The sequence below is a fragment of the Lepisosteus oculatus genome, chromosome 11 (assembly GCF_040954835.1).
Source record: "Lepisosteus oculatus isolate fLepOcu1 chromosome 11, fLepOcu1.hap2, whole genome shotgun sequence".
Taxonomy (NCBI): Eukaryota; Metazoa; Chordata; class Actinopteri; order Semionotiformes; family Lepisosteidae; genus Lepisosteus; species Lepisosteus oculatus.
Window position 1 is genome coordinate 6822046 of NC_090706.1, and position 23844 is coordinate 6845889.

At 37.5% G+C, this 23844-nt stretch overlaps 1 protein-coding gene across 3 annotated transcripts in view; it reads left to right on the forward strand.

Moving 5' to 3' along the window:
- Window positions 1-6026: 6026 nt before the first annotated feature.
- Window positions 6027-23844, forward strand: part of LOC102697294 (regulator of G-protein signaling 20-like) — a 148938-nt gene continuing 131120 nt past the window's right edge. For all 3 annotated transcript variants that reach the window (XM_069195470.1, XM_069195471.1, XM_069195472.1), the window contains exon 1: window positions 6027-6121. The gene's annotated coding sequence lies outside the window, so the exon portion shown is untranslated. The remainder of the gene's footprint in view (window positions 6122-23844) is intronic.

The following is a 23844-nucleotide window of genomic DNA, read 5'->3' on the forward strand; positions in this document are numbered from 1 at the left end:
TTTACATTGGGGTTGCATCACCTGATTAAAGGCCTCTTTAAGCTCTGGAACAAAGTTGTCTTTGTTTTAGAATGTCTATGTATAAACCCCATGAGGAGCCACTAGTTGTGTCCTCACACCTTGATCAACCCCAGTACCCACATGGGGACAATGATGGACAGCAGACTTGCTTCTCCAGCCAGCCCACCTATTGATCCAACCCATCTCTTGATTAGAAGCCAATGTCTCTGTTTCTGGAGCAGGCAGGGTCCTGGTTGACTCCAGTGGTGCTGAGCCAACTGTGTGCCCCCCTCTGGGGAACCCCCATTACAGTCTGGCAGTAACATCTGTTCAGGAAGTCTGGGTCTCTGAGCTCGGCTCTCGCTCTGATTGAGCTCCTTTGTCAGTTGAGCCACTTGGGAGACTCACACACAAAGCTCGAGATAGAACAGAGAAAATACACAAGTTATGCTAAAGATTGTTTTCTTCATATTTGGAAATACAGGGTAATGCGTAAATTAACACTTTAAAAGCGATTCTTTGGTAGTAACCCATGAGGCTGAATTCCAGTATATCACATTGAATTAATTAATCATTGCTTGTATTCTGAAATACATTGCCTGTTTAGTGTGCTATGTATGGAAAGAGAGCCCTATGCGATTTTAGGTAAATCTATTTATCTTATAATGACATGGAAAACAACACTTTGGAAATAATCTCACATTGTTTTTAACTCTAATTCTGTGTAAGAACTTGAGACTTTAGGAAATGTCAGATGATATAATATTTCTTATGAAAATGTATCGAACATCTCACTCCGTCTTCATTGAATGAATATGCACATTAAACACAGGTGCTTAAAAGATGAAAAACTGCTGTAAAATCACTTCTTTCTTTCAGAATCTATTTTCTGAACCCCTTTTTAAGTTAAACATGCTCACTTCATGACAGATGGCTGTGAAAGAGTGTGAGATTAAGATAATTAAAATGATAAATCTAATCCTCAGAATGTGATTAATATCTGTTAATTATTTCTCCTGGTTTTCTAAATTAGAAAACTAGCATTGACTGGCATAGGGTTTAATTAACAAGTGCTGTGATGAATTAGGTGATGTCTTACTGTAAAACCCGAACTACTGTAGAAAAAATTGCCTTTAGGGGCATTTTGTTACAGAAGCACGGTTCACAAGAAAATTATTTTAAACCTTGTAAAGCAGCTATATTTTTCTAAAAAAAAATCAAATCAAGATCCTTATACTGTAGCTGCTGTTAAATGAGTAATAAGGCATTAATAAGTTATGTTTCAGTCCTCCACTTTTCAAATGAGTTTGCAGAGCTCTAGGGAAGAAATGTATTTTGATATTGTCAGTTTTCTAAATCATCAACATATATCTTAGTCAGAGGTTTTGCTGTGGAGGTGGAGCCCTCCTTTCAATGGGACCCTGTATCCTGCTGTAGAACTGCATTTTAAAACTAATCCAACCTATGTTTTCAAAATATCCTACAAGATTGTAATTATCCCTGTTACACATCCAGTCTGTGCATGTCACTAAGCAATGAATGGGAGTGGGGTCTGGGCAGTTAAACCAATAAATATAAATGCTCCAAGCTTGATTAAAACCGGTTAATGACTTTTCCAAAGTTTTATCTTGCTTTGTTTCTGCAAGTTGTTTTGCACATGGCAGGATGTACTAGGCTTGTGCTTATTTAACCAGTGAGATTAAGTCATTTTGCCTGACAAATGTTTCTGCTGCTCAGTCTCAGCTTTAAACCACCTGTACAGTGCCTTCAGCCATAAATGGCCTTTTAATTAGCACTGACACACATTAGATTCAATGACTTGAAGATAAAAGGCTGTTTTATCACTCTTTAATGGATAAGTACAACTATTTTTGTAGATGTGGAATGTTTCTGTTTTTAATTGGCTGTAGATTTTATCTGATTTTTTTTTTAATTTCAGGGAAGGGTGCACTAAACAGATAAGATTAAGCTGTTGCTGGGCCTTATGTGGTACTTGTGAGGAAAACCACAATCCCGAAACATCATTAATTCACAAGAAAGATTGTTTGACTAATCTGTAAGGTTGCTTTTAAAGCATTGCACAACCAGTATTTGACAATCTGTTGTATATCTGTGACCAAAGCAGAGTTTAGCTTTAAGTGCTAACATCAGCAAAAAATAATGAAAAGTAATAAAACTGATGCATTTCCCTGATATTAAAAGATATCATGAACACACAAACTCAGCGCTACAGAAATGAAGATGTTGTGGGATAAACACAGGGTGCAGCATCTTCATATATCAGAAACTGGTGATGTAGGACAATGATTAAACCCAATTTATTTTCCTCCAGTCTAGACGCCCACTTTTGTCCGCTTTTCTAAATTGATACATTAACATTATACAGAGTATTGACACATAAATAAAAAAACCCTCAATTTATCTTTTTTAACATATTATTTTTATGTTTAGTTAAACAATAGACTTCAAGCTTAGTCAGCATCATTAGGTTGTATTATTCTTAAGATTCTTTAATTCTGTCCCACTTGAAAGAGGCTCTTTCCTTTGGGGCTTCCTGTTTGTTTTAAATGAAATATATGAAGCAGGAGAACTAGAAAACCTTACATAATGGCTTCTTTAGCCAGAATAGCCTTTTCACTCATTTTGTTTCTTATCAGTTAATTATTTCTTGAGCTATTAGTATATGTGACATCTTTTGTGTTACTCACAACACACTTCAAACTATCATATTTTTTCAAACTTAATAAATTACACCAAGTGATCACTTAATCTGATGGAGACAAAATAACTACAGTCCATTTTTTTTGTTTACTTGCATTTAAAACATGCTGTGAGAACTATGGAGATCTGACATTTCATGGAACAATGCAAAGTACTTTATCCAGCTTGTTTGCAAATGACATTTTTATCTTTCAGTAGGTTCTTGATAAATACTAAATAAATACAAATGATTTTATAATGTGCTGTCAAATAAAACATCAAGGTCGAAGAAATCAACTACAGAGTAATTGATAATGTATTGCTACAAAAGCTATAAGCAATAAAATAATAGCACCACTATTAAAATTTGCACAAGCAATGAACAACAAATAATGTTTTTTTGTGAAAAATTGATAGTTGGGGTTATTAAGATAATGAAATAAGCACAGACATGACACTATGGCACTAGGCCATGACAGTGAGAGAACCAAACACTTTCGTGTAATTAGTTTTTTTATTGTATTGCACGTAGCCACAGAATCCACTAGGTGAACTCTCCCAATTGAAAAGAAGTAAGAAATATCCACCATCACTGAAGATGCACCCACAGAAGGACAATTTAGAGATTCCAACTAACTTTGGCAGCATGCCTGTAGATTGTAGGTGGGAGGAAATTTGAGTACCTGGGGAAAACTTTGATCACTGGGTGAACATGAAACTCTACACAAGAGATGCTTTAATCCTGAATGAACATCAGGATCCAGGAGCTCTGAAGTAGCAGTGCTAAACACCACCACCAGGCTTTTAAAACCCAGCATTCACAATTGAATGATGTTGCAAGGCTCTGGAATACAAGATGAGGAGGCTCCACTGGCCTGGGTCTGGACAGTTAAAGTATACTGTGTGGTGCAGTGAGGTGATGTGTCCTTCCTTCCTCATGTTAATACCATCATCTCCATGGTGCTTCCTCTAGGTCAGCAGGCAGGACTGGCACAGAAGACCACTCTTCACAGAAACTGGGCTCACTGCTTTCTTTTCTGACACGAAATCGACAAACTGGAGTATATCTCTTCTCACAGACTTTCTTCTTCTAAAGCCTGAAGAAAAGTGTACATCATAAGTGAAAAGGAATATAAAGGAACTCTCATTTAAAAAAAAGAACTCTTGTTGTTGTCTTGGAAGCCCCAACAATGAAAAAGCTAAATGGGGTTTCTAAGGTGTTGTAAAGGATATATGTAATGAGCTCTTCAGCTGGTGAATGAAATACTTTGTGAACTATGTAATGTTAGTATTATACAATTACTAAAATAAGCATAAGTGGCGTTTTTTATGCTTTTTATTCTGTAAAGAACAAACAGAGTTAAACCATTGCATTATGTGTTTCTGTGTTTGACTATCCTGAGTACCATGTTAACCTTCAAGTCCTTATGATGTAAACTTACAGCGCAACAAAAAATTACCGATTGTTTAGGGCCAATACAAATGTCTTAATCTTGTCTGTATTGGCCTTGGGACTTTGCTGGTGTTCCTTTTCCTGTGCAGTAATAAAAAGAATAGAACAAAGTGTTTTGGAGTGTGCAGTTGCTTCTATATCTGATCCTGAAAGCTTTAACACCATTCCGTTCTTCAAGAACGAGGAGCTGAGTATTGTGGCTTCTGTTATAGATCGCAGTGTGATGCAGAGAGAGAACTGATTGTGTATCGGGCTTTTGCTCTGATATTGGACTGTCCTCTTGCTTAGTGCGCACCTGTCAGAACTCTGTGGGAGCCTCTCAAGCACATATGGAGTACTGAAGCCTGATGCTGGAAAAATGTCTCGAATTTCTATGTGTTTGGCCTGTATTATTAAGCATATTTCAGTGTGTCAGTTCTGTTATCATTTTGTGTCTGAGTAGAAGAAAGATGAATTTTGAAAAAGGACCTATCATCATCCTCACTTTCAATAACTGCTTATCCAGATCAGGGTCAGGGAGGCTCAGATCCTATCTCAGGAAGCACTGTGCACAAGGCAGGATACACCCTGGACAGGACACCAGTCCATCACGGGGCACACTCAGACACACACGCTCACACCAGGGCCAATTTTCCCAGAAGCCTATTAATTTGTAAAGCATAGAAAATCCATGCAGATAGCAAGTCAGGAAATGAAACCAGACCCCCAGCGCTGCAAGATAGCAATGCTAACCACTGTTCCACTGTGGTTCCCAACAAAGGACTACAGTAGATGAGTAGATGTTTTTTATTGTGTTAAAACATATACTGTACAGCGGAAACAAGAAAATAAACAAAGGGAGTCCATCAGCATATTTGTGCTGCTATTGAAGGTCAGAAGGTCTTTCAGGTTTGAGCTGACATTTTGCTTGGGGTGCTTTAAAGCTACCAATGTTGAGGTTTTCAGTGTTCATTTTGATAATAATCCAGATAATCTTAGAAGTAGCTGAAACATTGGGTATTTATTATCATCCTCATTATTATAAGTCATTTGGAAAAAGCCTCTAACGCCTTATTGTTTTAGGCCCCTATAGCCAATTTCCACCTGGAATTTTCTCCCCTTCCATATTGGGTTATATCTCTGCCTCAGAACATAGCAGAAGCCTGGTTCAGGCCTTGTATTGAAGGGAACCACCCTGGCTTTGAGTGTGAACAGTCACATTTCTTTTGTTTCTTAATGTGTCCACTCAGCAGACAAACATATTAAAAACCCCACAAAAACGAAAGCAGGTGAAAACATTTTTTTGGTCTTCAGAGGTTAGATTATTTTCATTTTTAGTCCTGTCCACTGGCTCAAAATACTGGTAGGCCCACCTGAAGAAGGCTCCACGGCCGAAACGTTGTGTTCTCTTTCTTCTTTTTTTCAGCATGGAATAAACCTATTACTTGTTCCTTGTCCTAGGTGTTTACTAGCTTGGCTAAAAAATTGGACAAATCGATCAATTTGAAAAAAAATCTACATAATTCTTTGTGAAGACTGGACCTGGAATTAAATTCCTCCCCCAAAATTTATAACAATTATTGAAAGTCAATAGAAATGCGTAAAAGCTATTGCAATTGCTATAATAAGTCTTTAGACACTGCTAAAGAGCCTTTTTTCTGCAGTAAGGCATTGAAAAATAAACCCTAGATCGGCCTTTAGGTGTGAAAACATGACCACTGATAAGAATCTGATTGATTACCACCTGTATCAATAATTAACAGATGGATTACATCTAGAATGGAGCCAGGGGCTCCCAGTGGAAGACCCACCCCTTAAAGACTCTGAATGGCTGAAAATACAATGAATGACAACATTTTCCACCAATCAGACCAGCTTTTTTGAGGCGGTCAGTTTTACTATTCAGTTCTAATAGCCGCAAACTATCTGTTAGTTAAAAGGTTAGCGTTTTGTGGATATGGTTCTGGTCTTACGGATGCCTCGAACAAGGTAATAACATAGGATTTTTAAAATATATTTGCTGGCTTTTGTTTTTTTCGTTCATGTTTGGGTGGGTTATTACTTACGTCTCGACGCACTTCCGGAGGTTTGCTGAAGTACGTCATCAGATAAAAAGTGGTGTTGTGATCGATTACCTTGATGTATTTCTGTTCTGAAAACGGTTTTGTGTAGCTCCGGTTGTCTTTTTTTGATCGATATAATCTTTTCTGTAAATATTTTTGGGTTTTGTTGGTGACATACTGTGAAATGTGATGGATGTTTTAAGTAAACGTTAACTCCCGCGGGCGGTTCCGGGGGACAGGTAGAAAATCTCGAACTGTACAGTAGCATTTTCTGAGAAAAAGGAGGAGGGTATTCAAAGAGGTTATATAAACTATGCAAATCCCAATTACAGATTTTGAAAATTGATCTGTCAGGTAGCTGCTTTTTATCTGTAAATCTGTAGGTATACAATTATACAATAACATTTGCAACGTTTTGTGGAAACTGTAACTTCATATAGTTTGATAATTGTATTAAAAAGTATTCTGGTTCTTAATCCTGTTAATTTTTTACTTTCTGTGTGGACCAATCTATTTTTTTTTATCTGAACAGCTTCAGGCCAAATGCTATAGCTGTGGATGTCTATAGATCGATTCCTAGAAACATCCACAGTAGCAACTTCTTTCTTTGAAAGGGTGTTTTGTTAAAGTACAAATCAGTGCCTTGACTTGGGTAAACTGTCCACAGAAACTTGTATGGTAGTGGATGGAGTATTTCCTTCGTGTTTAAACACAGCCTTTTGAGGTTATGACTCGGAAGGAACGGCATTGTTTTTGCATAGAAATAATAAATAGCTTTATGAATATTGAGCAAAAGGAAATTAAAGGTTGATAGCAATTTATTGTACAGGAATAACTATGGCTTGCCATTAAGGTTGTTGTAAATTAACCTGGATCCATTTCAGTTCAACTCATTACATTTCTTCTCCCCTGATCTCTTAAATTGCCACATTCCCACTTGAATTGGCTTTTTCTTCTTTACCCACGGAAAACTCACATCTTTCTCAGCGGTGTTGCTTTTTATTCTGCTCTTCTCTTGTCTGCCACTCTTTTTAGATGTGTAGCATCTCTACCAGCTTCTTACATTTTAATGAGCACTGCTTCCTGACTGTTACATTTTGGCCTAAGAAACCATTTCTTGAAATTGTTTCTTGAAGAAACAAAAACTATAAGGATCTCTCAGTATCAAGGTGCGAGGTTGGACATGCTCTGTGTTACCAGCCCTCTTCACACTTGACCTGTGGGTTGTGAAATGGCCTTCTGACTGCATTTAAAACGTGGGAAGCTGAATCGTCTTCTTGAGAATGAAAAAACACCAGGCAGCAAATATACAGGTAGCTCTTGTGTTCTGATTACTGTTTTGGTTTGGTTTTAATTTAACCCTTTAGCTGCTCGTGTAGAATTACTTCCACTCATTCTGTACTTGATATGAAGCTTGAGATGCTCTATGGAATTGGTGACCTAGAGGTGGTAGTATTTACCGTGGAATTATATAAGAATTGCACAGAAACTGCAGCAAACCAGCGGATGCTTATGTTGGTCCACTTTCCAGCCTTTCTCAGGGGACTGGGGCTCAAGGATAAAGTCCGGCTGAATCCAGGCTAATGCTTGGTCGGAAACCCAACATACTGTATGTGTCAGCCTAGGATCTGATCTGTTTCCAAAAGGATTGGTCATGAAGTTGGAAAACACGCTGTATCTGTCCAGGCGTAACTAATAAATGCCTTAGAGCACAAAAACACAGCAACCAGGAGAGAATAAGCCACTATGGCAGGAGTCAATGACTTGTAGTCCCTTTATCCTGAATTTGGTCACTACAGATTGAGGATGGCAGCATCGTAACAACTATTTGCCCGTTCTTTTCAAGAGAAAATAACAGTTGGATTCTTGTTTGGTTCAGCATGATGCTCCTGCACCTCTGAACTCCACATCTAAACACTATGAAACTGCTGCCTACAGCCTGTTTTGTACTTTTTATGCTGTTAAAGTTCTGTAGCAAACAAAAGTGGTGGAATCTGAACTGTGTAATTGATCTTGCACAAAATAATGGATGTTTAATCCTCTCTTTATTTCTGAGCATTTCATTTGAAAACCTGCAAATCACACAGATGCAAAATAATTAAAAAATGGATTGAAGAGACTTCCACTGAATCACTGCTCATAGGAAGAAGATAACACTGCGGTGGCTATGAGCTTATGTTTTAAAGATTTCAGGTGTCTGTGCTTTCCTTCTGGTTGTTTGAATGTTGATCAGCTGTTACAAATGACTGCCAACTTGTTAGATTTCTCCACTGCTTTCTCTGACTCAGCTGTGCTCCATTACCTTCTGTTTAGAAGGACTTAAATATTGCATACAAATGCTGCACTCTACTGTACTCAGCAATTTTCCACCAGGAGTTTTGCTCTTAACAAGGAACTTCCAGTTAAGATCGTTTGGGTTGCTTTTTTTATATTTTGAAGGCATAGGAGAATGCAAGTAAGCAGCTGTTAAATGAATTACCACCAGTTTATTTACTGGACCTTGCGTTGTTTACATTTTGATAATATTGTAATTGTATGACTATGAAAATCTCTTCTAATAACATTATAGTGCAGAAACTGTATGTGTTTTAGAAGGAAGATAAAATGTTGTCCAGCCTAGCAACATGCCTGTAGAGAAGCACAGTGCAACCTTAGAAATAAGTGTTTTTAATACTAATTAACACTGAAGCAAATTGAAGCACAAGGTTTCTTATTGGGAGCTTGAGACTATTTTTATTATTTTACCACTGGCTTTGGCCATTCCTGCTCATCATTTGACAAAATAACATTTTCTCCCTGCTCAGTTTGTGTATAATAGTACAAACATGTTGCAGGTAACAGTGCCAATGCTGAAATTTCAGGTTAACATGAAGGGCCAGCTTGCAAATAATAGAGAGATTTCACTTGTCTCAGCATGTCAAGACTTCTTCTCTCTCTTCCCAGCAGCATCTCAGTTTACAATTTCATGATATTAAGTCAAGAAAAAGTTGCTTGAATAAACCAGAGGAATTGTGTGGACAGCAGTGTTCAGAGATCACTGGAGGCCAATTCATATCTTCAGAAGATGTGCTCCTAGTTTGCAAGCTACTCATCTGTCTGCATAAAAACTGGTACATCTCTGGTCAGTCTTGACACCTAGAAGAGCGGCCATTGCGAACTGCAGCAATCCTAGATGCAGATGCCAGATTAGTTTCAGTGACAATCGGAATGCATCTGCCTGTAGATGCCGTCATCCCAGAAAGGACTCTGTGCTCCCTGTGAAATATTGTGGGGGTCTGTTATGTTATGTGGCTGTTTCGTTTGCATGGATCCAGGAGCCCCATACAAAGTCAGTGGGAATCAAAAACTCCCAACATGAACAGGGACATTTTGGTATCTAGTAAGTGTAATCTCCTTCAGAGGATTTACAAAACACTAAATATTACAAAATATTCACACTTTACAAAAAGGGTGTGAATAAATATGACCATGTTTATTTATGAAAATGTTACTTTTCTTTGCGTAATGCTGAAGACTATAACATGGGTGGGACTTTTTTAAACGTTTAAAGTAATATTATCCAATTAAATATAATATTTCTTATTATATTTGATGAAAACTGTTCCCATTTCATTAGTGCTATGATCAAATTGGGGGGGGGCACTGTATCTTGCTGACCACAGTATTGTAACCAAAGCCTTAACAATGCACTGTACAGTTTTAAGAGAACGTTCCTTCATTTAAATTCTACACTTTAAAACTATGTTTTCTTATACATATAATATATGTAATGTAACTATATATTCTCTTTGCCTTTTTCTTGATTCCCCAAATTTCCATGTTTCTAGAAAGTGAAAATATCATCATAAACCCCAAATTTGTTTGATAAGTAGCTTTTTATATTTTATAAATTATAGTTATGTTTTTGCTGCCTGCATGTCACACACTGCAGTCTTGAATTCTGTCTCGCTCATTGCTTTGTGGCTTCTGTATGTGTTTTTAACTCAAGTTTTGGTGTCCTCTTGTTTCACAGATTATAAGTTTTCTATTTTAACCACAATATAAATCATTGAACGATATCAGGAAAATCAATTAATTAAAGTACAGATCCTTGTAGGACCCTTACCTCACTCCAGTTTGAGCATTCACAATTTTAAACCTATGTGGGGAAAAGTGCCCTGGAATTCCACCTGTGTCCTCTGGTTGGTTTCACTGTTGTCTTGGATGAACTCCTTTGGCTTGACTAGTGCCTTAGAGGATGTTAAATACCTGAAACCGATTTTGTTTGTATTATGAGAGACTGTTCTGTTATTCTGTAAGTTGTTATAAATTTAAAGTTCAAGGGAAGGGCTTATCTAAAATTAGTGACTGCCAAGAGTTTGTTCTCTGACTGCTTTTGCTTTGGCTTCTTCAAAGTTCATACTGGAGCCATTGGAAACACTTGGATTGAAACCATTCTTAAACTTTGGTTCTGCTGATTCAAATGGATGTTCTTGTGAAAATGGGTCTTCTTAATATGAAAGGATGGTGATAATGGTGGTGACATCTGTAGGCCTTCCCTAAATGAATCTTAACAAAACCTCCTTTTCCCTGGCCAGGATAACTCATTCAGATCTGGTGCAACGTATTAGTGAACTGTCATTCTTGTCAATAGACATCATTAGTCTGCCTAAAGGGTTTTCCCAGTGCAGAAGTTACAGATCAGTGATTCCTCTATGCACCAGCAGTAAAACATTTTTAACAGACATATGGCAGGTATAAACAGCCTAGCAGGATCAGTAAATAGCAGGATCAGTTTATACATCTCTGTCACTTATGTGTCTGTTCAGGTTGGAGTGAAACCCATTCTTTCCCAAGATTGATAAAATTGATCACAAGCATTACTGTACATCACTGAGATTGATTTCAGTGAGTTTTTATTCTAGATAAAATGATTTCAAACTATATAAAAAATGCAATTGTAAAAGATAATCCATGTCTAAGACATTTAGAACTTGAATTTTCAAACAAAATATGGTTGGTACTACTAATTATTTGCATTTCTATAGATATTTACATACAAAAAATCCCAAACCTGTTGATGCCTGGGAAGGTACTTGATGGTGCTTCTTGCACTACAGTATCCTGTCACTGTAGTGGGCATTGTTTTAGAAATGATTTCTAAACCAATATATATATATAATATAAAGTGCCACCAGCACTGCTTACAGCAGCTATTGAGTTTTCCTCTGTTCCTCTATTACTAAAGAGGCCAAAAAATCAGGCCAGGCTAGAATATGGTAGAAGGAAGACTGTGAGACTAATTTAACAATAAGTAATAGTAATAATACCTGTTCAATACTCGCTGAGAGCCTTAATGCTCTGCTCGTTAGTGGTTTATTAAGACTTGCAAAAGGGTCTGTAAAAATGGCCTGGGTTAAAACTGTTCCTCTTCCTTAGTTTACATAAAATAGTTTGAGCTTTGACAGCCCAAGTGATGCAGCATATTAGTAAGAGAGTCCGAGACCACTCTTTATATTTTTTTCTACACTGTTTTACAGTGTTGCAGTATGTCTTGCAGTTGCATTTGGTTTAAGGAAAGTTCATGTTTCTGAGCAGTGCAGCTTGCCATAATGACTCGGAGCTTAGTCTGAAGGCTAGCAGAAGCTTGTCGCAATGATGAGTAGTTGGCGACAGCAGGCTGCTCTTGTAAATGAGAAGATTTGACTCGGTAAATAGTGATCTCTCTCGATGGACAGGTAAATTACACTTCATAAAATTGTTACATTTCATGTTCCATACTGTAGCTCATCTACTGTATAATATATGTACTTCATTCCTTGCATGAGGTTAATTATGACTTCTGCCTACACTGATATCTTGACTGACTGTCATCACTCAGTAAGGCAGAGCTTTTATTACTTAAAGAGGTTGTGCATCACTAATGTATAGTCATTAGAATGGATAAATGCGGTTTTCACAGCAGTGCAAACTCATTACATCATTCCATATTTGGTTCAGGCTTCTCATTGTATTATTGCAATTACAGCAGCCACTGAGCACCTCCAATGTCTGATTCAGATGCTTGCTGTCATTTGTTATTTATGGGTGAATTTTTTAAAATTGAGTCTTATCAATCATGATCATTACAACATCATGATTCTGCTTTTGTATTTGAGCAAAAAGAACATGTCTAATGGGAGTGGTTTCAAACTTTATGCAGCTTATAGTGTAATTCTACCAAAAACCTAATTAAAGTTTATTTAGAAAGTTTTTAATAATTGCATTTCCAGGGTGATTTTTGGTACTACTTCTGTTTCTTGAATGTGTGTCAATATAAGATATTTATATTGTAAGAGCAGGAAATGAATCAGTTATTTTGATAACTCAGGCTCTCAATGCTGTGATACTGTTTTCCATTTTCAGATAATCACAGAATCTTCAGGTGTGTGACTTGATTCACCTCCTCCTACCAACTCAAAAAAAAAAAAAAAGCAACAACCCACAAAAGGCACTATTTTGACAGGATACCAAACCAGGCAGCCTTGGAAAGATTCATATTTGGCAAAGAATATTAATCCAGTGTTTGAATGCTATCTTGATAACGTGCTGTGTACTGATTAAAATGTGTAGCAGGAGCAACAAACTGCGAATAAGCTTCTGGGTATCCTCTTTCTGGGAATTAACTAATTTATTCATGACAGACAAGATGATGCTGTACGTTTACCACAGGCAAAAATCATATTGGATGATTTCTAGAAACTGCTAATGCAATACTTGGTAGCACTTTTGGAACACGTTTATTATATTATCGATATCTAATTGTTTTACTCATTTTGTCTGAGTATTAGAATTTGTTCTTCCTTTAGAAAGTAGAAACTGCTTCCCTCTTTCACACAGAAATAGAAGAAGTGTGAGGAGGAGCTGGAATAAAGTGCACACAAGGAAGCTAGTTAACACTAATCATCTTAAATGTGCCCACAGCCCTGCCATGGTAGTTCCAGCAGCTTTTTCCTGGGGACTCCACTGTGTTAAAAGACATCTGTGGATGCCAATGTTCAAGGTGGTGGTGTACCTGCATCTCTTTAAATTCCAGGTTGCCGTTCTGTGACAGGTCAGCAATGTACTCTTAATCTCATAAGCTTTGTCGGTAATTTTCCAGAATTGCAATACATGGACAAAACCGTCTCCTTTATTTGAGCTAATTCACGAAAAGGGGCACAAAAATTTGCATCTTGAAAGGAAGTTCTTAACAGTTAACAGCCTGTGCAATTTTGTTAAACTAAATTTATATATACAGTATAACCATATCCAGCAGGGAAATACATATGTATTTGTAGTAATAAATACTAATATTAAAAATTGAACATGATGAGAATTAAATAAAGATAGTGGCATCTTTCTAGGATAACTAAGAATGGTTATATAACTTAACAGTATAGACAAAAATATGCTTGTGACTTGCAAGACATACACTTGTTTGGCCATACTAAGACTTCAGAGGAAAGATGCAGTCGTCCGTGACAGATCACAGACATTTGGAAAGCCACAGGGATTTCTGTTTTGTATCAAATTAAGTACACCGTGGTTATGTCAGACCCACCCAGCATAAGCAACACCTGGTCAGTCATGTGTTTCACTGCTTGGGGCATCCAGTCACAGCTTGCTCATTACAAATTTGAATCGGTACTGTCTGGACAATAGGACACAAACTGCACGCTGTACAAATGCACAAGCTGGTTAAGCCAACTGGGAGTATAATTTAATTTTAAAATGGGCTTTATTAAGTACATTAAATGTGCTTTTAGAAATGCAAGAATGCAGCTTAGAAAATTGCTGAATTATTTTTTGCTTAAAAAATTAACTTTTGAGTAATCTGTCTGCTGGAATCCTGCCAGTTTTTCAGAGTTATTTAGAATGGAAAAAACGAAGTGATGTTTTTGGGCACTTATCGATTTGCTGCTTGGAGAGATTTAAGTTCTACTGTGGATAATGTACAGCTACTGTATTTCCATCAATGTGGAGTCCTAGATCTCCCTTACAGCTTGGTTTACTATTCTTTCTGCCACAATTTGTCTGAATGGGCTTTCAATTAATTTGAGAATTAAGTGAAAGAATTATTTCTTTTTCTCTGTGTTCTAGCACCTTTAGGATTTGTACCTTTAAACCTTTGCAGTGCCTTTCAGACAACTGGAGTGAGTTTTGCTCTGGAGGAACAGGCTTTGAAAAATGTCAGTTTGTGTTTGTTTTCTGTCAAGATTAAAAGAGAGCTATTGGCCATATTTAAAAACAAAGTCAAAGTTAATATCGGGGAAAAATGTCTTATGACTGTTGTAGTGTTTAAATAAAGCTAAGGATTGCATGGGGATTACATGGGATGCAGTGAAATTGGTGCTGATCTGCTGTATACCACTTAAGTCTTTTTAATCTATATGATCTGGATTGATATACTTAGGCTATCCAGCTATAGGCTAGGCAACATCGAGGCACAGTTCTTGCGCAATGTATAATTTGGCTTATGGAAATTGTTTCCTTGTATAATTAGGTCACTGAACGTAAATGGACATGAGTTGAGTAAAAATGTAAAAGGACATGAGGGGGGTGGCATGTACAGACAGACAGAAGAAAAAAATCAGAAATGGCAATATACATACATATTTGCATCGAAGGTCAAGTGTTAAGTAACGATATGGCTACTGGTATGAATGAGAACTTAAATCTGTTGGTTTTGGAGCTGGGGAGTTAGTATCTACATTCTGATGGGACTAACTGGAAATTATTAAACAAGGGCTGTGAAGGATCATTGCAGATGAATGATAGATGGAGGAGAGGGCTGGAAGATCAGCACCAGTGACCTTCAAGTTCTGACATTTTCGCCAGGCTGCCCAGTTTGTTCTTGCTTCTCAGATTCAGGTTGCCAAACTAGCAGATCAGGCTTCCTTAAGGAAAATAAGACACTATTGACCTTTTCTGAGGGTCAGGTCAGTATTGGCTTCGAAATTAAGCTTGGAGTCCAGAACAGTCCCCAAGTACTTGTTTTGTTCTACTGTCTCCACTGAATCTCCCCCGATGTAGGTTAGGGTGAGAGTATGGGTGTTTTTCCTGAAGTCAATTATCATGTCCTTGGTCTTGGACACATTTAGCTTGAGGAAGTTTTGTTGACACCAGGTGGCAAACTCATTAAAGATTGGTCCATGGCTCCACTCGATTGCTTGTACCAGGCTAACAATGACAGAGTCATCTGCAAATTTGTTTGTGTCTTGAGTGGTGATGGCTCTTGCAATTGTTTGTGTATAGAACAAAGAGTAAAGGATACAATACACATCCTCTGGGGGACCCAGTAGAGGAATGCTTTTTGTTGGATAAAACACTGTCAGTGTGATAAAACACTGAGTTCTGTCTGTTAGGAAATCAGAAACCCATCTGACAAGATTGAGATCAAGACCAAAGGTTGACTATAGCTTTGTTGCCAGTAGGTGAGGTTGGATACAATTAAATGCCGAGGTGAAATCCCCAAACAGCAGTCTAGCATGGGTCTTGTTTCCCTCAAGGTGTTGCAGGACAAGATTGAGAAGGCATGCTATAGCATCTTCCACCCCCTACCTGCCCTGTAAGCAACTGTTGTGGATCTAGCTGATCCTTTACTTTGGCCACAGTCTCATTTTTCACAATCTGTTCAAAACTGCTCTGTAATCATTGAATGAACTGGGATATTTGTCTCTAGCTAATAAGGCAAATGCGATGGTTTGCAACAATGAATGTGAATCTTGGAAAGAACAAGTAATTTGGTTTCACAGCTGATGGTCATTACCATCATTTGGAAATTCTCTTTCTGTTATATCTTAGGCAGAACTGAATAACACTAGAATTCAGACACCATTCCTATTCCTATGCAAATCCGTGTGACGATATTGGTTACTGTTTGGGAAAACTGATTATCAGATTTTCTTCTTATCAGTTACTGTGCCACTATAAAGAAGATGTAAAAACACTCAATATAAAATGGTTTTCCTTGATCTCATAGTTATTTACAATGCACTAAGGCAAACATTACAATCCAGGCTCGGTTACAATTAGAGTGACCTGCAGTAATAACAATTACCAAGTAATTTAATTTACAGATACATCATCGAGTCGGCATTCTTTAGTTGAGTGTTAGTTTGTACAAAAACATTACATTATACAATATATTGCATACAAACCATTGGAGAGAAAAATGGGGGTAAAAAGTTCAATTTGACTCTATCACAAAGCTCAGAAGAGAGGACAGAGGGACTTTCAGAAGGAATTAAACTTTTTGTTTTCCTAAAGCATAGAGGAAAGGTTAAGTTGCTACACACCAGATGATGAGGGGGTGACATCTACAGATTGAATGCCTACAAGAAATATCACCCACTTGTGAATCCATGCCCTTTGTTTCTTTTCTTGTGCCTGAGTCAGAGATGGATTCATAAACCTCAAATTAAACAATTCAAATCCACTTGTCAAATCCAGACATTACACTATGATGTGTTTTGGGCATATGTGTTTTTTATCACCTGAAGTCATGTAGGCCTTTTTCCCTCAAATAAAATGACTGGGATGCTTAAAAGACATAAGGCATTGAAAAACAAACAAAAATAACCTAGCCTTAGATGAATTGGATGATTCTCATGAAGGGCACACTGGACCAACCTTGAATAAGCAAGAGGCTTTAGTGATTCATAATTCTGATTTAGAAATTGTAAGACACCCTGTCAAGAAAGAGAGAAGAGAAAAGGTAAAAATACAAGAACACAAATAAAAATTACAGTAAAGCCAATAGTAAGAGCAAAGATAAAGAACACTACAGGAAAATAAAAGATGATGGGTAAAAATGGACAGATAATATATTTAAGGCATATATGAAAAATTCAAGGAAAATTGATAGCTGAAATGTCTTGGGAAAACATATACCGTGTACATTAATGAACTTGATAAGCTCTAGGGCTAGAAGTTCTATACGGCTGGGTGGTATGAACTGTTCCTGGTGTTTGCTTTTAGAGATTCATCATGTCTGCCTGATGGAGAAGCTGACTGTTTGAGTGAGTGATTAGCAACAACAGGCTTAGAAGAGAGTAGATTACAGCCTTGGATCTTATATGCTGTCTTAATAACTTTCTTGAGCCGACAGTTATGTGCCCATCAGCGGCAAATTCTAAAAGTAATGAATTTGAGGTGACTGACTACCCATTTTTTTATTTGTTCATCAAATACAGTATCAGTATCAGTATCAGTTCATAGTAGCTACTTTATCCTGTGTGGGTCATGGTGTGCTGGTAGGCACAGGGTGCAAGGTCACACCCATATCGGTGCCAGTTCAGAGACGCAAGTTAACTTGAACAGCATGTCTTAGGACTGTGGGAGGAGTCCAGAGTCCACACAGAGCCAGATTCAAGCCTACAACCCAGGACCTGCAATGCAATAGCACAACCGGCTGTGTCTGTCGTGGGTCCCTTTGCTGCCCGGAATTCATTCATAATTGCAGTAAACAATTCAATATGTGTAGAAAATAATTGAGTGCATCTAGCACCTTTCATAAAAAGAAGTTACACCTCCCAAAAAGGTGAATGTATTCAAAATTATTTTGCACTGGCCAAAAGGCCAATATTTCAAAATGCTTTTTGTTTCATCTAAAAAAAAATCAAATTCTTGTCTCCTTTTTGTCATATTACAATTCTGCGGCACTCATTTGTGATGGAGCTGAAACTAGAGACTTCTTTTGAAATTCTAAATGATAAAAGTTACTTTCAAGCCTGTTCATAACCTGAATCCCAAATCAACCAAAGGGAACAATTTCATGTCTGAAAGAAAACCTAACAACATATGGGGAGCAGTCACTGTAGAACATGCATTAAATCAACAGGCAGTGTTCTCCATTATTAATGAGGCAGCAACTAATAGATTTTTAATTAAGTATATTACTTCAAGTGACCTCCAAAACCAGCATCTTTATAGTTATCTTTTAACTCTAGATTTATTTTCAACGCTTCAAGCAAGATTGCAAGAGTCATGCTCCTGCCTGATCTCTTTAATGCTGGCTGCCTGCTGTTCTCTATGAAATATGCAGTCTCAAAAACAACACTGGCATCTGTCTTTTGAACAGCAAGGTATAATATTCACTTTCTGTGGCTCTATAGCTTTCATCCCAGCTCTTAGCATGGCATTCAGATTAGAGGCCACAGAAATATCAAATGCTTTGCAGGTGACAGTTGACTTTCTGACATTTTTGTGAGTGCAGGTTTCTATCTCTTTCTATGAAAATGTGTTGTATAAAAACTCTCTGCCATTCAAAGTTCATATTCAATGTGCTCTAATTAATTTCACACCAGGAATAAACATGGGGCTTCCTGGATTCCTGCTAAAAATTAGTTTGGTTGACATTTCTCATCTGAAAAATGAAATTCTTACGTCGGTAATTGATCCCCTAAATAGTAGCTTAAGGACAATTTCCTTTCACTTTGCCTAAGTCTGTCAACTTTTTACAGTTAAATAAAAGAATTAAAAAACTTATCTAAGGGCTCTTCTCTGAGCATCAGGAATTCAAAGGCTACAAATCCTGTTGGAGGTGTTCCTGATTCAGATGAACAGTGATAGTTAAGGTTTTTTGTGTACTGCTTTTACAATATTCCTACACATACAGTACTTTGATTTACCATTGTAATCCTGTGAAGGTTTTAAGTGGGGTACATAGGAGTTAACCATGCAATGGGCAGGAGCTGCTTGCAAACCTATGTTTAGTAAGGGAAAGAACAAATAGCACTGTTACCTTAATTATTTGGTAAAAGAGTAAAATGAGAATTTATTGCGGTCTAATGCTGCAGCCATGGTCATTTTGATGTAAACTGATCTTTACAAGGACATTGTGATGCGTTAGGGATTGGTTTAGACTCTGGCTATGACAATGTCATGGTCCGTGGACATTTGAAATGAATAGTCACTGCTGGTACGTAGTACTAAAAGAAATGTTTTTATAGTTTTGTTACAGTCTGAGTCATACCTGGCCTTCAGAGGCTGGCTGCTTTTCTTTAAAGCAAAGTCCTTGTGAACAGAAATTCAGTTTGCAAAGTCAAAGCAGTGCTAGAGGACAAAAAGAAACAGCAGTATTACTGCAGTATTGTGTGTTGACATAAAATAATTTAAAGGAAGACTTTTAAATAGTGATTTAGATTCCTTTCTTTAGTTCTCAGAAATAATTCTATTTGAAAAGTACTCTCATAGATATTACATAATCTTTAAGGAGCTGAAATAATATTCAATAGATACAATTCTGAGCTATATGATACAATTCCAAAGCACCTAGATGATCCCTTGTACAACCTTAAGCAAAGGAAATCCCACTGATCAATGAAGACCAATAGCAAAGCTCCTTATTAGAAGACTAATTTTAAAAGATTAATTAACATACTGTATGATACTTAATCTTTTAATTTCTAATCGTGCCATAATGAAATGTACACTCAATGAAGAACATCATATAATATGAAGGATTTCATGTCCATAGCTCTATTGAAAAAAGTTGTAAAAAATGTCTGACCTTCTTCTGAAGGTTGTTCTAATTAAAGCAAAGAAGTAAATCCACAACCTAAATCTGCATGGATGCAAGTACTGGGTGTGAAAAGTTCCTCTGCACAGAACTTGAAATTTATGCCTAAAGCAGTTTAACAAACTAACCGTACCTGCTGTGTCAAGGTTGATATTTGTCCTATGATCCCCAATATAAATGCAACAACCATTTTGCCAGTCCGTTTAAACTGCTTGAAATGTCCCGATATGAAGAATTTTAAAAATGCATTTCAGTAGAGAACTCGGAAAACAGCTGTCTGTTTCTTTGTATGCCTTGACAGAAAATTGTCAGCAATTTGTGATTTTGCCTTATCCTGTGCTGCTCGGTGGTGAAGTCTAACTCCCGTCTTGACAAGGGTGAAATTTTACAGCTCTCAGTCTCGGTGGCAGATGGGAATATGGTGTGGGTGTCCTGTCTGGAGCTGACCTCAGTCCCAGACAGTGAAAGACATTTTTGGAGCAGCTAAAATCCCAAAGGTGTATTGCACTTAAAATACACACTGAAGTGTTGACACATTCTACACTAGATTATTTATATATTTATCATTGTGCAAGATCTGCCAATTCTTGGAGTTAGGCACTGAATTATTAAATATCTATGTACAGTATTTTTTGCTATTTGAAATAGGAATGTTAATATAGGCTGCATTGCACTATATTGTGAAGAGAATATGCAGGAGGCAAGGTACTATCTGTCCAGATTTGAAATTGTCTAGTCATGTTAATCCTTTACTACTAACAATCGGAAATAAATGGCTTTTTGATGATAACCTCAGAGACAAAAACATACTCTTTCTGAACATTTTAAACACAAGGGCAGTAAATGTTGGCTAACTTCGGTTTTAAAATGACAATGAGGAAAATACAATATAAGTCATCAAAGCAGAAAAGACAACATCTAAGTGATCATTGCAAATAATAAATCTCAGTTTTTCTTATGGGGGTTTTCAGTTCAGAATGCATGCTTTATCTGCCCCCACAGTCGAGCAGTAGGGCGAGCTAGCTGTGACCTGGCAGCTGGTTACTCCCTTTCTCCCTTTGCCGTTTGCTATGGAAACCAATCACCTGGAGACCTGGAGACTTTGGAGCACCTGGACAAGTTTACGACCATGCCCATTCCAGATGTTTTTCCAGAGAAATACTTGGACCTGCCAGAGCTCGGGAATCTGTTTTTTGAGTTTCCACATTGAGCCCCTCCAGCCCTGGTCCCGTGCTTGCCTTGACCACTGCTTTCTCGGGTCCTCGTTTCCCAGAGGCGAGCCTGTGTTTGTCTACAGTGTGTTTCTCTGCTCATCTCCTTGACCCGTCTCTCGGATTTCCTATGGCTTCTTACCTCCCAGCTTCCCTGTGTCCCTAACTAGCTTTAACCCCTTTATGTCTGTGTATAATAGTGGCTGATTCAGAGGAACAGATGTTGGAGAATATTAATTTCCATTTAAAAGATTCTCACTCCCTGAAAAACAGAATGGGCAGTGTACAGATGGTATCTTTCACCTCACATGGATTCAGCTGCTTAAGTCTTCACAAAGGCTGCTGCATTTAAAATGTTTTTGAATAATGGTTGCTCAGACTATTCTGCCCCACTGAATCTGTAGAGCATCTAAAGTTTGTTTTTTAAAATTAATTTCACAACATAATATTTGTACATGCTCCGTAGAGACTAATTTGCAATAATTGAACATTTTAACCATCATAAAGTCTGAATTCTATATTGAAGACAGTTAAATTAAAGAGGATACTTAAATGGAATGTTTATTATTTGCAAATGGATTCACATGGCACACTTCAAGCTGAGATGCACTCGGAGAAAAATGTTGCCTGTGGTATTATCAGAGCAGGAAGATCAAAACACTTATTAATGTATTCCAGATATGTAGAGCACCGGAAGAAGAAACAATCATAAAATATTCAGTAGCACTAGAAAAGAATCTGGATGGCAGGAGATTCTCAAAATAGCATTCCCCATTTCTTTCTTTAATGTTATTTCCAGTGCGAGAGGATTTCATCTTGATATGGAAGCTATATTTTATTTTTCTAAAGGGTTATTGTAAAGGAAAACCCGTGTAGTAGGAGGTGTAAAAAGTGTTTTGTTCTACAGAGAAAAAAAAACTTTTGGCAACAGGAATCGAACATTACTTGTTATAAGACTTATTTCGGTGTTTATTACGCTGGTCAGTTATAATAAAGAAGGATGTCAACACTAACATCTACCACACAATGACAAATGGAACCACTCAATTGTCCTGTCGATCATAGTCTGTGAAAATTGCAATAGAATTACTAAGACCCCACAGTGGCCAATTCATCATCCACCCCTGACTTTCTACACAGAGAGGCAGCTTTCTGAAAGAGCATTTTATTTCCAACCATGAATAAGGTGGACTGGATCAGAGGCTGCAGTAGAAGAAGAATAGCAGACTGAGTTTGATCCCCATAGAAAGCAATCGTGTTTTGCAATACTCTGAAGGGTACAGTGTGCTGTTTACCCAGCAGCATGATTAATGTGAAGTCAAGAGGTTACTGCTATCACAGGACTTCTAGCTATCAGTGGGAGAAAACATCACTACTATTTTGTAGTCCTAGCATCCCATGCTACGCAGGTTTTCCACTTCATGAATTAATTTAAAACGCTAAAATTATTTCAAACTGTTACCAAATATGCACCACCTTAAGCTGTGCAAAATACAATAGTAACACATTGTACCTGCATGAAAGATTTTTGTACTGCCGAAAAATACTGCAAACCACTGTAGACCACTTCACTAGCTAGCCTTCAGCACAGGTGCTAAGTTGACTTTCTATGCAACTTCTGCTTTCACCATGAGTGAAATTGAGTTTAAGACTAGGTAAGTGTCAATGTCATCTGAAAATGTGTTTGGCATTCTGGTCTCAGTTTCTGCAATGTGAGTTTTATAGTCTATCAGTGCCTGTTGGCTGCATGACTGGGTAGGGGAAATAGGGATGAAGTGAGGTTGCAGATCCAGCCAACCCAACACCTCAAACAGCAAAGAGCACTTTGAACATCACTAATGCGTTTTTAATATGTATGATTACTGAACACTTTATTTATTTTTCTTTAATTGCCTGTGCTGTCAGGCCAACAGCTCGGTTTTTTCCAGATCCCTAATTTGCTCTAACTCATTTCCAGTGACTTTCATTTTAATAAATGAAAAAGGACAGAAGCCATGTGATTTTATAATGAACCTCAACTAATTAGGTTTACTTGTTTACCTAGACCTTTTGCAGCTTTGGTGCAGAATGCATATGCAGTATAATAGACTATATTGCATTTAGAGTTCTTGCCTTCTGTGTATACCTGTCTGTTCAAATCAATCTACCTTTAATGCTAATACATCCAAGGCAAGATGTATTTAATCAAGAAGCACTTTCTCTTGCTGTGCAGAAAATATGAATACTGTTTTATGTCATGCAGTCTAGACATTTGGTCTAGTGTAGCAAGAGTCTGACTATGACTGTCCTCTGTATTGTTGATCAATACTGGCTTGGGGACATTTTGCAGACAAGCCAACACACTAGTAAAAAGCTCACGCAGCTGCCATGTTTCTGTTCCTGTAATAACGAGGGAGAATGGATGGCTGAAATGAAGAGTAATAGAGCTGTTCTGTGAGGTTAATTCCGAGGGGAGTGGGTGGCTAAAAGCATCTAAATGTAAATTGTTACCTGCAGCTAGCCTGAGAGTAGCAAGTTCAAACCCAGTAGCATGGGAACAGAACCATAATTCACTGGTATAGAGCTTCTATACAATTCCCCAAGATCACTGCAGTCAGACAGCTGGACAGTCTACTACAGTAGGCAGAGCTGCCGTGTGGAAAGACTGCTTCCTTATTATTGAAGCGAAACTGACTGCTCATGTGGGCTCTGTAGAAGGCAATATTGGAGAATTCAAGCTTTTAGCTTTTTTTTTATTTTCTCTCATGTCGAGCGTGGAGTGGGTTCTTTCTGTTGACAGGAACACCAACAGTACCTCTTGTTATACGGTGTATTAGCTAGAAAAGTGAGAAAAACCCAGATTGGAATTTAGCTAGGATACTGTAGTTAAGAGTCCTACACATTACAAATAGTGCCATAATGTAGGACATCGAAAGA